The following is a 13978-nucleotide window of genomic DNA, read 5'->3' as shown; positions in this document are numbered from 1 at the left end:
GTGTGTGGGATTGAGTCAAAATAAACTGCAGTGTGTGTGTTCATGGTAATGAAGGAACATGTCACCCAGTGCGAGAGTGTGACTCATTGATGTGTTTTTAATAGATTGTGGAAAACAATGGAGCTCTATGACACAGAGGAATAAGATATATCAGACTCTGATACACACACAATATTTGTTAATAGATAAATTCATTGTTGGTTTGGATCTGCACTTGAGATTGGATCAGATTTATTCTAGCCTCCTCTAAATAGTCATGAAAATATTATGCTGAGGCTTTGTCAAATTACTTGGCTTGCTGACTCTTTATTTTTATACCTTAGCTAATATACAATTTAGGTTATTTTTCATGTCCAGCTACTGACAGAATTCTGAGGAGAAACACTCATTTAAACACCTTAAAAATGTAATTATAATTTTGTTTCTGCAGTGGTTTATTTAACCAATGTGCATACAAAATAACAACTACTCTAAGTGTACAATATTATGAATTATTCAAATTATAATTCTGTGTGATAAATGCACCAGGAATTGTGTGATACAATGTAATTTGGCAGGACTGCAAGCATGAAGATGTGCAATACAGTGAACAAGAAGGCGATCGAAAAAGAAAGGCAGCTCAAATTCACTTAGTTGATCATTTCAAGCCCTGTCTAATATTTCTATAATAATCTGTTGATAATAATGATAATCTATTAATCCAAAAGAGAAATGTTAGACAGATTGAAGCCGGCTGGAACACATAGTGCTAAACATGTAGATAGTGATCCTTTGATCATGTGTCTCTGTTTTGGACTGAATGCTGTTTACCTATTGCAAACATTCTCGTTGCAATCAATCATTCCACTAGACATGAAGAGATACACCTACTCTGCTGAGGTCAGAGGGTCATTAGCAATTCGCACCCAAACACAGCAGACAATTCTGTGACAGTCCTCATTTTCAGCGTTCTGACTAGGGGATTCATTTAAGCCCCTGTGATTTTCACATGTGATGAAAATCAACACAGAATAAAGAGAGCTTACACCAGCTGTGACCCTCTAAAGGGCCAAACTGAAAATCAATCCCAGAGATGATGTAGGTACGCATCACATACATGTATTTTGCTTGGTTGACATGAATTTGTACTGTTTCTTTTTCGTTTTGTTAATTTTTCATAATTGCACTGTGACCTGTCTTATTCTTTCTTGTTTAGACACTGATATTTTATGGTATGTAGATGAGGATGATTTTAATGAAAAACTGGTTGAGAACATTCTGATTGCACTGATTCATTTGTTTTAAAGGACGGTTCAAGTGCAGTTGCATGTTTTCGCCCATTTGCAACAAGTGCTGTGTGCCTTTCATCAAAACCAATCATTTTCCAAATAATAATGCTGTATTTCACTGTATTTTTCCCACTGTTCCAGGCATCTATTGGTGTCCATCAGTGATGGAAAGTAACTATGTACATTTACTCAAGTATTGTACTTAAGTACAATTTTGACATCTTACAAAAAGCAGTGTGTAGTCGGGGTCACATTTCAGATGTCTATAAGTTGTTAACAGCTCCACCAAAAAGTATTTTTTGCTTTTAAAGTTTAAAGTTTCACATTAATTTAATAATTAATAATTTCAACAATTAATAATTAATTTCAATAATGTTCAAATGATCCAGTATTTCACCAAAAATCAAAGATTAGAGAAAAGTCTGCTGTCTGCTAATTGACAGACATGAATGGAAACCAGTGACAACATTGGACAGTGTGGAAAATAATGCATGCAAATATACTGCATGCATTCAAAAATGGAAAAGTATACATGCAATTCAACATTTGTATTTAAAGTTGCTGTAATTAAAAGTTTTAGCATACTAATGTATGAGCTGTCAGTGTGTAATGTGTTGGTTGTGGCTCATAGTGATGAACTTACAGAGAATTATCAGCAACTCTGCAGCTCCTCTCGGCTTTACGGAGCTTTATAGTGAGTTTCAGCTCATTGTTTAGCTGTCCGGCTGCAACTGTTTTGGTTCACTCTCAGTGCTCTCATAGTGTTGTTTTCAAAGAAAAAGCTCTAAAAATCTGCTGTACACTTCGTGCTCAAACAGACACAGTTAGTTGTAGACTAGCTGGTAAACATAGTGGAGCATCTGGCAGCTAAAGAGTCAGATATTTCCCTCAGGAGTTGGTAGCAAAAACAGAACTAAAAGACAGTGAATATTGGACTTACATTCACCAGGTGGACAGAAATACGACTCCAAATGAATGATAATGTTGCTCCGTAACGGCTGGATGTGAAAATAAACAACTGTTTGTGCTTGAAAGGTGATGATATGTCGACAATGTGTTCACAATTTGTTTCCACTGCCCCCAGGAGGAAAAAAATAAATCAGTTATTGCAGGTGTAAGGAGCAAAACCACAGTGGCATGGTTCTTAAAATAATAATAATTAGGACTGTTGTGTCTGCTTTGAATAAAGAGAGACATTCCTATGTAACATTGAGGATTTTGCAGATTAAACTGCCCAGTAGGCTATATAAATTAGTTCCACCCAGTAAAATGTTACTTACACATGAGTGTATCATCATAGTACTTAGATGATATAATATAACTCAATGAAAGGATACTTTTACTTTTGATTATTCAAGTACATTTTGCTGACAATCCTGTGTTTTTTACTCAAATAAACTTTCAAATGCAACTATAGCAATAAACTTATCTTTACATTGATGTATTACTACTTTTACCTCAGTAAAGTATCTGAGTATTTCTTCCAGCCATGGATGCAGTAGTGTGGAAATTAACTATCACATCAGAACATGAAATGAAAAGCGCTGGCTGATGGCTGCTGGAAACACAGACAAATAGAGACAGATGAAGAGGGGTCGAGCCTCAGTGTCACCTCATTACTCTGATAGCTTTCACATTATTCCACTGACGCTTTGCATCATCTGCCTTACACCCTGATCATTTCCATTTTGTCAACACTGTAGGGTCAGAGTGAAGAAAACATCAGAGTGCAGGAGGAGGCGGATTGTCATTCATCCCACTGCACTAACATTCACTGACATTCACATGAACCCATAAAAGCAAACAAAACAATTCTCCATCCCTGACCCGCCCGCTGATATTTCCCCCCAGCAGAAATGTCCATGCATAGTGATGCCATACAGCACACAAACAATGTCTCAGCACAAACCCAAGCTTCAGAGTCAGGTCACGTTGGCAGCCTTCACATGAGCCGCAGAGGATGTGATCAGACAGTGTATGCATCCCTGAGCTGTGATGATCCAGCATCCCAGGTGTCCGTGTATCCATATAAGAGCCCTTATCTTCAGTTCATGCAGCAGCAGATTCACGATCACAGCAGTGAAAGGTTGAATCAGTTCCTTGAATTTCAGAGGGGCAACAAGAGCCTATTAAGAAGTTTCCAGAGCTCATGTTGAGCATCATATTAATGCCATGCATGTGTTTGTGAAACTGGTTCAGCTACTGCCACCGTATGTTTCAGCACTAACATGGCAGTTATGCTACACTGTAAGCAACTACTGTACATCTGTGTAGTGGTCTCTCATTGCACCTTCATGAGTTCTCATGGGTAAAATCTCTGGTACATTGTGAAATACAGAGAGATTTACCTGGCAGTGACAGGTTTAATCAGCATTGTGTGAACTTGTTTAGCAAGGGCTTGAATGTAACTGAAGTTCATTTATATGTCTAAGTTTTGCACTACAGGTGTAAATCACCCAAAAGTGTGGTGGTTGTTTATTGTTATTATTATGGATTGTTATTGTCTATTTAAGGTATTTAGGCTTCTTTGGTGATTTAAATAACATGAGTCATCTCATTATGAGATGAATGTTGTTTTATAATAATGCCAAGAAGCACCCCAGCTAACAGGACCAAAGTGACATTTGCAGGTATGTTTACAAGCTGTTTAATGTGCTGCAGTTGAGCAGCTAATTAGCTATCTAGCCTGGTAACTGATGTTAGCGGTGCACTTTTCCCCAATCAAAGACAGACATAAACACAAATCAACTCTGAGCAGTGTGGCGAGATTAATTTCATCCTCCTGCCACAGAGGGTCCAGTTATTATATACTGTCTGGATATCATCCATAATTCAGAGAACAATAATTACATGTGTAATTTTTGTTTAGAGTTGCAGTTTGAGATCTAGAGATTGACAGCATGAGACTGACAGTAGTTGGGCCACAGTTACATATATTAAGCTGTCTTGATAAATTTCAAACTCAGACAACATGATATTACACAGATAATGGACCGACCTGTCATTGAACATTGAGGAATGCTGGAGCAATGTATTTCCAGAGCTGTGAAGGGAGGGGGAGTGTCTGTGGTTTTGGGGTAACTGCAGTGGGTGGGGGGGTGCTCTAGATTTGAATGCATTTTCTGCATAAGTGGGGTGATATGTACAGTACTTGAGTGCTGTTACTAGGGCAAAAGGATTCATTATTTTTATATATAAAAATTGCCATTGTAATTTTCAAATTGCAAGAGCTGTATTTTTAATCAGGCAACTTATATCATTAACAGTATGTTGTAAGAGTACTCCACAGATATAGCAGTGCACTCCACAATATCTCAAGATTGATGCAGCAGCACCAGACATATTATCTTTTTTATTCCACACATTGTTCTTCTTTGTCAAAACCTGGTGCCTTCATTACCCGCAATGCAACTTGACTCAGTTCACTCAACTGTACCAAGCCCCCAAAGAGCGCCAGGCTGTGAAGCCAATTTGACATACTGACCAAATCGTGTAATTACATCTTCCAGGTCTGTCAGGTGATGCACACTGGCCCAAAAAGCACTTTTCCCCACACACAATCAGTGGAAAAGGAGTGGCTGAATACTTTACTGTCAAAATTTGATCCATTTAGTCCAATAACAGACATGATTAAATTATTTCAACCCTATTCAAGTTAGTGTAGCGCCAACAGGAAGCTAGCTGGCTTGGCCAGTGGAAGTCCCTACCAAGCGGCAACCTCCGAGGCTGAAAAATGAAGCCAATGCAGAAGTGCCAATGAATGCAATTCCTCAAATGGCCACTTGAGGCTGGCACCAAAAGCGAGTCAATCCCCAATCCCCCAAAATGCCCAACTTTACAGCAGAAATAAACATATTTAGAGCCTGGTAAAAAAAAAAAAAAAACTGTTTTGGTCTCTACAGCTAATTTACCCTTTCATGACAACTATACATGGGGTGATTTTTTTTTATAACTCATCCATTTAAATTTCATTCAGCCATAAAGTTATGCATAAGTAAGGACATGGTGGCTATGGCTCAGGAGGTAGAGCGGGTCGTCCACTAAGATACTGAACCCCAAATTGCTCTGTGCCATCAGTGTATGAATGTGTGTGAATGGTTGGTTCCCACTGATAGGCAGGTTGGGACCTTGCATGGTAGCCCCTGTACCCATTCAGCATATGAATGTGTGTGTGAATGGGAATGTGACACATAGTGTAAAAGCAGAGTGGTCAGAGGACTAGAAAGGTGCTATACAAGTACAGTCCATTTACCATTTACCATTTACATGGCTGCTTTGAGTGACAGGTCGCTAGCTGCTTGGTGGCTTGTTTAACAACCAGGCTTCATTCAGCCAGCATCAGCTCCACCTCTTTTGTCCATTTTGGATAAGCCGAGATTTAGGAGGAGTCAGGCATTGCGAAGATGGCAATGGTCAGAGCCGCTCACTTTAAGCTTCAAAACCACTCTTCAGAAACCAATGGGAAGGTGGGCTACGTCCATATTTTTACAGTCTGTGGTCTCTACTGAGCATGCTCTATGGGCCCCAGTGTTCAGGAAGCGTGAGCAACATCCAGGTAGTTTCTCTATAATGGGAAACCGATAACCAGTTCTCTTCAATACATCCATCCATTTCACTTCTTTCTAACTCCACCCCCCCAGATTTTTGTCATCTTCAAACTTGTAGTCTTCAGCCCCAACCCCCGCTGACTCAAGTGACATTACTTGAGGCAAAAATAAACTCTCAGCTCTTGTCTGGTTCTTTGCAGGCCAGCGTCTGAACAATTAACATTCAAGTAAAGATGGTATTGTGATAGAAGAATGTAACTTATGATGCTTGGAAAAGTAGACAGTGGACTGTGTCTGTTCAGAAACACCAACCTCATAGTGGGTCTGGCCCTAGATAAATTATTTTGATGATGCTTCACATCAGTTTCAGACAGGCAGCTAGCAGGTATCTCTGTAGATGTTAACTGTAAATGACCAATAGCTGGCACAAATGTTGAAATCTCCTAGTGTAAATGCATCATATCATAATTTTAAGCATATCATCCGAATCTCCAAATCTAGACCTTAAGAACTGTGAAGCCAATGTTAGCTCATCCTGTCAGTCTGTCAAGCTAACATTAACATTAGCTTAAGAAGCTACAGTGCCACAGAACTGGTATAACTAATACTAAAAATAACAAAATTTAAGTAATCAGTATATTGCATGAATTAATATTATCAAGTGAGGTTAGGTATTCCATTAATGTAGTGTTTTAATAAATGTGGGCTAAATAGGTCAGTTTCTCTATACAACACTAAGTTTATTCAGACATTTACTTCCTAGAAACCTGTGAGAACCTCAAGAGTGAGAAAGTGAATTATTTTTTATCTAATTCCACCCATGTATAATCAAAAATGTTTATGATCATGGCTGGTACAAAACATATTGTGTTTATACTATGTGCACCATACATACAGGCCTGCAGGTTAATCACATGAAAAACCTGCTTTTTGAATTAGTATTGATTTGCGTTGAATTTTTCATGTTCATTCTCTTCAGCTCTCCCATGATGGCAACTGGATGGAAAATAAACGTGACAGAAAAAGATTTCGCTCACACTTTTCTCCCATGGTCAGATGGAATTGGCTGGGGGAAACAAAGGTACCCAGCTTGCTGAACTGCATCTAATCCAACACCCTCCCCTCCCTCTCCCCATCATCTCCCAGCTCCACCAGCTCTTTACCTGAATCATTTCAAACAATCCAGGGGCTGGTGTGGCTGCTATGAATACGTTTATGTCCTCCCTGCTGCAGCCAGGAGGCTGTAGTGTAAGAGCAGGGAGCCCAAGGGAAGCCTCCTCCTCCATAATAAAGGCACTGGGAAGTGAGAGTCTCTGCCTCCATCAGCTCTCCACACAATCAGGGCTTTGACCCACCAGCAAGGAGCGCTCAGAATGGAAATGAACTCGCCGATGAAGTGATAGTGTGGTTGAAAGAGAGTGTGTGTGAGAGAGTGATTGTGTGTTGGAGGGGTGGGTACAAAGGCCTATAAAGTGTCTAGACAATGAGGAAGCACTTATGGACTCTCTATGGTCTCATTACTTTTGAGCTACCTGCTGTTATCGTCCTTAAGTGTTTGCAGTTACTTCTTGTTTGGATGTAGATGTCTCGCATACCTGACAGCAGTTGAGGGTCACAGCATCAAGAGAGGACTTTCACCTACTCAGCATCCATACTAATGCAGCAGCCAGCAGCCAGCAGGGAATTCTTAATCATCCTGCAGGACATCCTCCTCATCCCTGCAGAGGAGTTACAGCACAAACACACTGAAGGTCGTCATATTCATATGTGCGCGACACCAGGACTCTCAAGTTCCCTCAGTGACAGTCACTTCTATGAAACTACCTTCTCTAAATTGTTTTATTATTTGAAAGTCTCCCTACTGAGCAGGTATTTTACAAGCTGATTGATTAATATTTGCGGGCTGGACCACAGAGAACAGAGGCAAATAAAGTCACAGTGCACACGCTGAAGGTTTCCTTCCACAAACATATGGGGGAGGCAGAAATAATCTGACTGACTGATTTAACTCTTGGCTATAAGTGACAAATATCCACACTGACCACTGGAAAGCACATCTCAGTTCTATCAGGATCTGTGGTATCATGCTCAACCTGCCGCACCAAGGGTGTCAAACTCAATCAGTGTACAGGCTTATTAAACTAAATCACAAATCAGCTGTTACCTAAGCACCTTTGAAACAGAATGAACTCAGATCTATGAATAATAACATTCTGTACACTTGGCATCATAAAGGAATACATAATATTAATGACTAGTGGTGGAAAGTAATTAATCATATATACTCAAGTATTGTACTTAAGTACAATTTTGAAGTACTTTACTTGAGTATTTCCATTTGATGCTACTTTATACTTCCACTCCACTACATTTCAGAGGGAAATATTGTACTTTCTACTCCACTACATTTATTTGACAGCTTTAGTCACTTTTCAGATGAAGATTTGACACAATGGATAATATAACAAGCTTTTAAAATACAACACATTGTTAAAGATGAAACCAGTGGTATCCAATCTTTTTGGCTTTTGACCTCTTACAAAAAGCAGTGTGTAGTCAGGGTCACATTTCAGATGTCTATGGATTGTTAAGAGCTCCACCAAATAGTGATTTTTCCCTCTAAACTTCTCACATGGTTTCATTTCAATAAATGTTCAAATTTATTTTTATTTATTTATTTTATTTGTTTATTTGATAGGGACTGAGCACATTAATACACATCAGAATACAATATAAGATGTAAACATGCTGGAGTTAGCAAAAAATCATCTGTATTCCCTAGGCAGGTGACAAAAGAAGAAACAGTTTAAATAACAACATGCAAATACAAATATACAAATACACAGCATAAAGGGACAAAATACATTGTTCACATGTCCGGTTAAAAATGCTCACAGTTCTGGTTTGCTGTGAGCCATTGTTTGCGATGAGACTTAAAGGTGGAATATATGGGGCACTCCCTTATTGCAAGTGGTTGGCCATTCCAATATTTACTTCCCTTTACTTATAGCGCAGTTTGTCCAAATGTGGTGTGTCTAAATGTTACCACACAGTCCCCTCTAGTGGTGGCCCTAGTGCTATTGCCACTTTCAGCCCTCTGTCTAATAAATTAATCTAAATGAGGTGGGGTAACAAGCATATTTAAAGTTTTTGAAGTTCTCAAAACTTAATACATGATATTTTTCCAGGATGTTACAATGTTGGAATGAAAGTTTTTTTTTTTTTTTTTTATGTTTTTTTATCAAGGATTTTTATAGCTTTCTTGAAAAGTAATTCTGTTGGTTTGAGTGTTGTTACACCTGCAAGTGACCAGTTAGTGTGATGTAAGAGTTAAGGAGGCTTCTTGGACATCTTTTGCCTGTGTAAAAATTACTGCATCATCTGCATACATTTGAATATTGATGTTCTGACATGCATTGGGTAAGTCATTAATATATAGTGTGAATAACATTGGTCCAATAATAGAGCTGTGTGGGACCCCTACAGGACAGTCAAGGTAAGGAGATTTGGTGCCATCAACACAAAGACATTGTTTTCTATTGGATAAATATGATTTCATCCACAGGATAGCTTCTTCAGAAAAATTAAAGTGAGTTAATTTAGATAAAAGAATCTGGTGGTCAATGGTATCAAATGCCCTCTTTAAATCAAGAAAGACAGCACCGACATAGGAACTCTTATCCAATATGAATTTAACTTTTTCTAAGAAGACACAGATTGCTGATTCTGTGGAATGGTGGGCACGGATCCCAAATTGCATAGGGTGCACAGGGGTGTAGCTTTTATTTAGATGTTCAGTCAATAGCTTTGCCACCCACTTCTCAGCAATCTTAGATATAACTGGAAGGATGCTGATTGGTTGATAGTTAGCCATGTCTGTTTTATCCCCAGATTTAGAGATTGGGGTAAGTGTGGCCACCTCCAAACTGATGGGACAACTGTTTGCCTGAATGACAGATTAACCAAATATGTAATCGGGCGTACCAGGGAATCTTTGTCTAATTTTAAAAAGTTGGTGTCAAGCCCATAGGCATCTTTAGCTTTAGAGCTTTTTAGTGCACTGATAATGTTGGCCACTTGTCGTTCTGTAATTTCCTCCATTTTAAAAAGTTTTGAAAAAAGTATTAAAATTAGGGTCATCATATTTTTCACTAGTACATTGTTAATTTTGAGTTCTAGTTCTTAATTGTTTTGTTTGTTTTGTTTACAGATTAATTTGTTAATATTTTGCCTTTTTTTTTCTTCTTTCCTCTCCCATTAATCATCTCACAACCCTTCAATTTTCCTGGTGACTCTTTGAAGGCGGCCTGACCCCTAGGTTGGAAACCACTGGAATAAAATAGCTAACTGTATATAAAGTAGTTGAGAGGTCCTTGAGCATACAGTCATAAATGTGCACAAAAAATATTAGGCTGATGTAGTATGTGAGATTAGCTGCGGACAGTTATATACACACAAACAAATAACCGATTGCATGATCTCCTCCAGGCTTACGCCTGGTGGAGATAATGATATGTCAGTCGAGGGAACCAAACCACTACTTTAACTTTAATACTTTAACTACATTTTGCTGCTAATACAATACTTAAACTTCTGCACTTAACTATTCATGGTTAGTAAAAATTTACCAATAAGAATAAATTGTTGGTTTCTATGGAGCCAGGACAGCAATTTTAGATTTTGACAAACAAAATTTGAACTGAACAAAGAAACACTGGCATTAAAGTATTGAAAAAAAGTTGTATTTACAGTGAAAAAACAACATGACAATCTTTGATTGATCTCTGATTTTTTTTTCCTTTCAGTTTTTTTTTTCATGCTGACAGTTTCTATTCAGTGACAGGGATTTTCAGTTTCAAGGAGAGCTTGATTTCCATCTGATCTGCATAATAAGGAAAGAACATCACTCTTCCTGACCTGATGCCTCTGGCATGACCACACACCTACAGAAATGCCTTCCACGAACTCACTTAGAACTCCCAAGCTGCAAGTAAATTTGTTTGTCCCCTGGCTGATGTTTATCCTCATCTGAACCACACAATTTAGCCTTCTTCTTGGAGTTATGGTTGATAGGCAACTCTAACATCATTCTCCACATGTAAACATATCCTGTGCTTAGTCTTTATTGCAGCCAGTGACTGCAAAGGTGAAAACATAGGGAAGAGGAGCCATATTTTCATGTCCTCAGCAGTGAGTTAAGGATCCTCCTGTGAAAGGGTGAGATATCTGCTGGAATTGCATCTTCATTGTGACAAGATAACACCAGCAACTGCTCCTCTGCCTTACCAGAAAGGCCACTTATAGCCTCTTTCTGCTACCACGACTGTACCCTGTGCTACCTTTCCAACTGCCCATTTTGTTGTGGTGATTTGTCTCATAATGTCCCCTAATGTAATATTCTTTCATTATGGCCACATCAGCTGTGCAAATGAGATTGACAGCTCTGTCCCGAAAAGTACTTGTCTTCCCTCCTGTCTTGAAAACCTCACTGGCCACTTTTATTTGTAGCATTTTACCTTTTACTTGTGGCATTTTAATCAAAAACTCTTCAACCAGTAGTAGTGTTTAAATAGACATCAGAAATAACATTTAATGTGGTTAAAACTGGAACACTGATAAATCAGTCTGCACTGATATATAAATGAATGTGGGTGATTATTACAGTATCTGTTGTCCACAGCTGCAACTATATGTTGATAAAACATATAGATTAGAGAAGTGCTGCATCAGAGCACAGTGCCATTACGCACAGTCATTCACTTTGTTTACCTTCATTAAATCACCTGCAGATGAAACCAGGCTGCTACAGAATAACCACACAAAACTCTACACACTTCAGACTGGTCAGTTATAACTCGATATTCAGCCTGTTATATCTGGAGATGTCGAGTTACAGGAGCTCATCAGTCCTGTATGTCATGACCTGCCCTCCAACTTTAGTTTTGCATTCTTTCAGCAGTTGGAATGCATGATGGTGTAAAAACTGCCATGTCATATTTTGTGATGTGATGTTACAATGTACAACATGAGATAAAGTAGAATTAATCATATAAACAGCTTCATCAAACTGTTTTCATTATTTATGTCTAGCAACATTGCACCAATGAAGTGTTAAAAATGACAATATGCCAGTTAACGCTAAAAGTGTCCCTTCAAATAAATTATGTTGCGTTCGATCACTTAATTTGGTAGCCTCCCCAAGCATGATGTTCTGGCACCACTTATGATTGTCTTTGTGAGTTAGCATGTTGACATTAACATTTAGCTTAGAGCACCAATGTACCTTAGTACAGCCTCACAGAGCTGCTAACATGGCTGTAGACTCTTCATCTGGTTTGATGTGGGACATTGAGCTTGGCTAAACTGCCACTGAAATTGTGAGTTGAAAAGTGGATGGAAAGATGCAGCTTCACAATCAGACCAAATTGCCATTCTAATTCACTTTATTCATTCAGTCATTCAAAGTCTCTAAGGATTATGTAGTAAGATGTGTCAGACAGCCACAACAAAGGACTAAGGAGAGAAAGGATCCCACTAACCAAAACTCACAAATAGAACAGTCAGTCAGACAGATCCAACTAAGAAAAAGTCTTGTAAATTAAAAAATCTAAAAGTAGAATCTGCTTTTAACCTATATAGAGAGGACATGTTAACTCTGGACAAAAAAGAGCAGGACTTAGAAGGCCAGAACCTCCTTACTGTGAGGTGATGGTGCAAACCACAAAGTCACCATGCCAATAAGATTATTTCTGCTTCCAAAGCTGCTCAGGCTCTAAAAAATATTTGTATAATCAAAAAACTGCAATGTGCATCCACTGAGTAGACATCTCAGTGTGACGTTACAGATACTCACCTGGAGGATTTTCTTCAGTATGGCTGAAATGAGGTTTTTTATGTCTTGCTACACACCTTTGGTATATACTCTCTTCTCTTCTTCCCTGGGTTGCTGGATTGCATTCATGCAGGGTAACTCAATGACGGAACATCAAAGTGAGTTTGTGACTTCCTCCACAAGAGAAATCCAATTCGCAGTTACTCTTTACTGAGAGTGTGGAGGAGGCTATAAAAGGAAACCACACAGTCAGTTGAGATACACTCACAAACTCAAAATGACATTATAGGATATTATGTTTGTGTGACCCAGTTAACAAACACAGACATATATAGGAGGTGGACAAAATACAAAGAGCACAACAACATAATTCAATCAATAATTCAATCAATCAAATATAACCCAGAAATAATTAGGACCTTTTAGGAGCTTGTACTATTCAACCTCTGTTTAAATTGTGTCAGAGAAGTTTTGAATTGGATTAAGGTTTAGGGTCCATTCTTGACCTAGGAAATATCAGTTTGACAAGACAACAAAGCAAAACCTATTACCAGGTCCAGTTACTGGATTCCGCTGAACCTCTCAGCCATGCCTCTTGGCCTTCATCTGCAGATGGAGTTTATTCAGGTGTTATGGAGATGGTTTATCTGTTATCACACAACCTAAGTATAGAATTTCAGTCATGTGATAATGGAGTGTCATACATGTCTCTGTTCAAGGTAGAGGTGGGACTTACTTTCACTTTGCTTGTTTCGTTCAATTCACTTAAAATATTTGTAGTAACTGACTATGTTTGTTTGTTTTTCCTTTTTTCCTAACCTAAGTGGTCATACTGCTGCAATGTTCAGCACGTCAGTACATTACGTTCAGTGTGTTGCTGGTTCAAGCTATCACATTCACATCAGTATAAAACCAGGCCTATACAAGCACTGTTTATAAGCTTGAACCAAGCCAACTATTTGCGACAGTTATCACATCATGACTGTTTCTGTGTGCTGACAACAGTGCTCTTAGTCACCACTGAGAGAAGCTCCATTGCTAAAAGTATAGTTAGTTCAGTTTGAAGATTTGGTGTTAAAGATTAGTTCATACATGTACTGAACATCTCTTGGATGTGAATGTCCTCTTTGATCTCTCCTAGTTGTCCACTGACTCCTGATTGACATCTGACCTCCTCCCAGTTGATGCTATGAATGGTTTTGGTTTGGTGTTTAGACCAACATTGGTCCTGTGTTAAAAAAGAGGCCCCCTCTTCACTTACCAGAGCAGAGGGCTCCAGCAAACAAATGCAGGGTCGTCCGGCCAAAAAGTTGAGCCAGGTTCAACTCTAG

At 38.7% G+C, this 13978-nt stretch overlaps 1 long non-coding RNA gene across 1 annotated transcript; it reads right to left on the bottom strand.

Moving 5' to 3' along the window:
- Positions 1–2659: 2659 nt before the first annotated feature.
- LOC137175858 (uncharacterized) lies at positions 2660–12886 on the bottom strand. The gene is made up of 3 exons (XR_010925731.1): positions 12725–12886; positions 7411–7533; positions 2660–3367 (listed from the first exon to the last, which is right to left on the bottom strand). It is a non-coding gene; the product is annotated as an uncharacterized lncRNA (long non-coding RNA).
- Between the last annotated feature and the right edge of the window lie 1092 nt (positions 12887–13978).

The sequence above is a fragment of the Thunnus thynnus genome, chromosome 23 (assembly GCF_963924715.1).
Source record: "Thunnus thynnus chromosome 23, fThuThy2.1, whole genome shotgun sequence".
Taxonomy (NCBI): domain Eukaryota; kingdom Metazoa; phylum Chordata; class Actinopteri; order Scombriformes; family Scombridae; genus Thunnus; species Thunnus thynnus.
The sequence above is the reverse complement of the archived record's forward strand: the minus strand, read 5'-3'. Positions and strand labels throughout refer to the sequence as shown.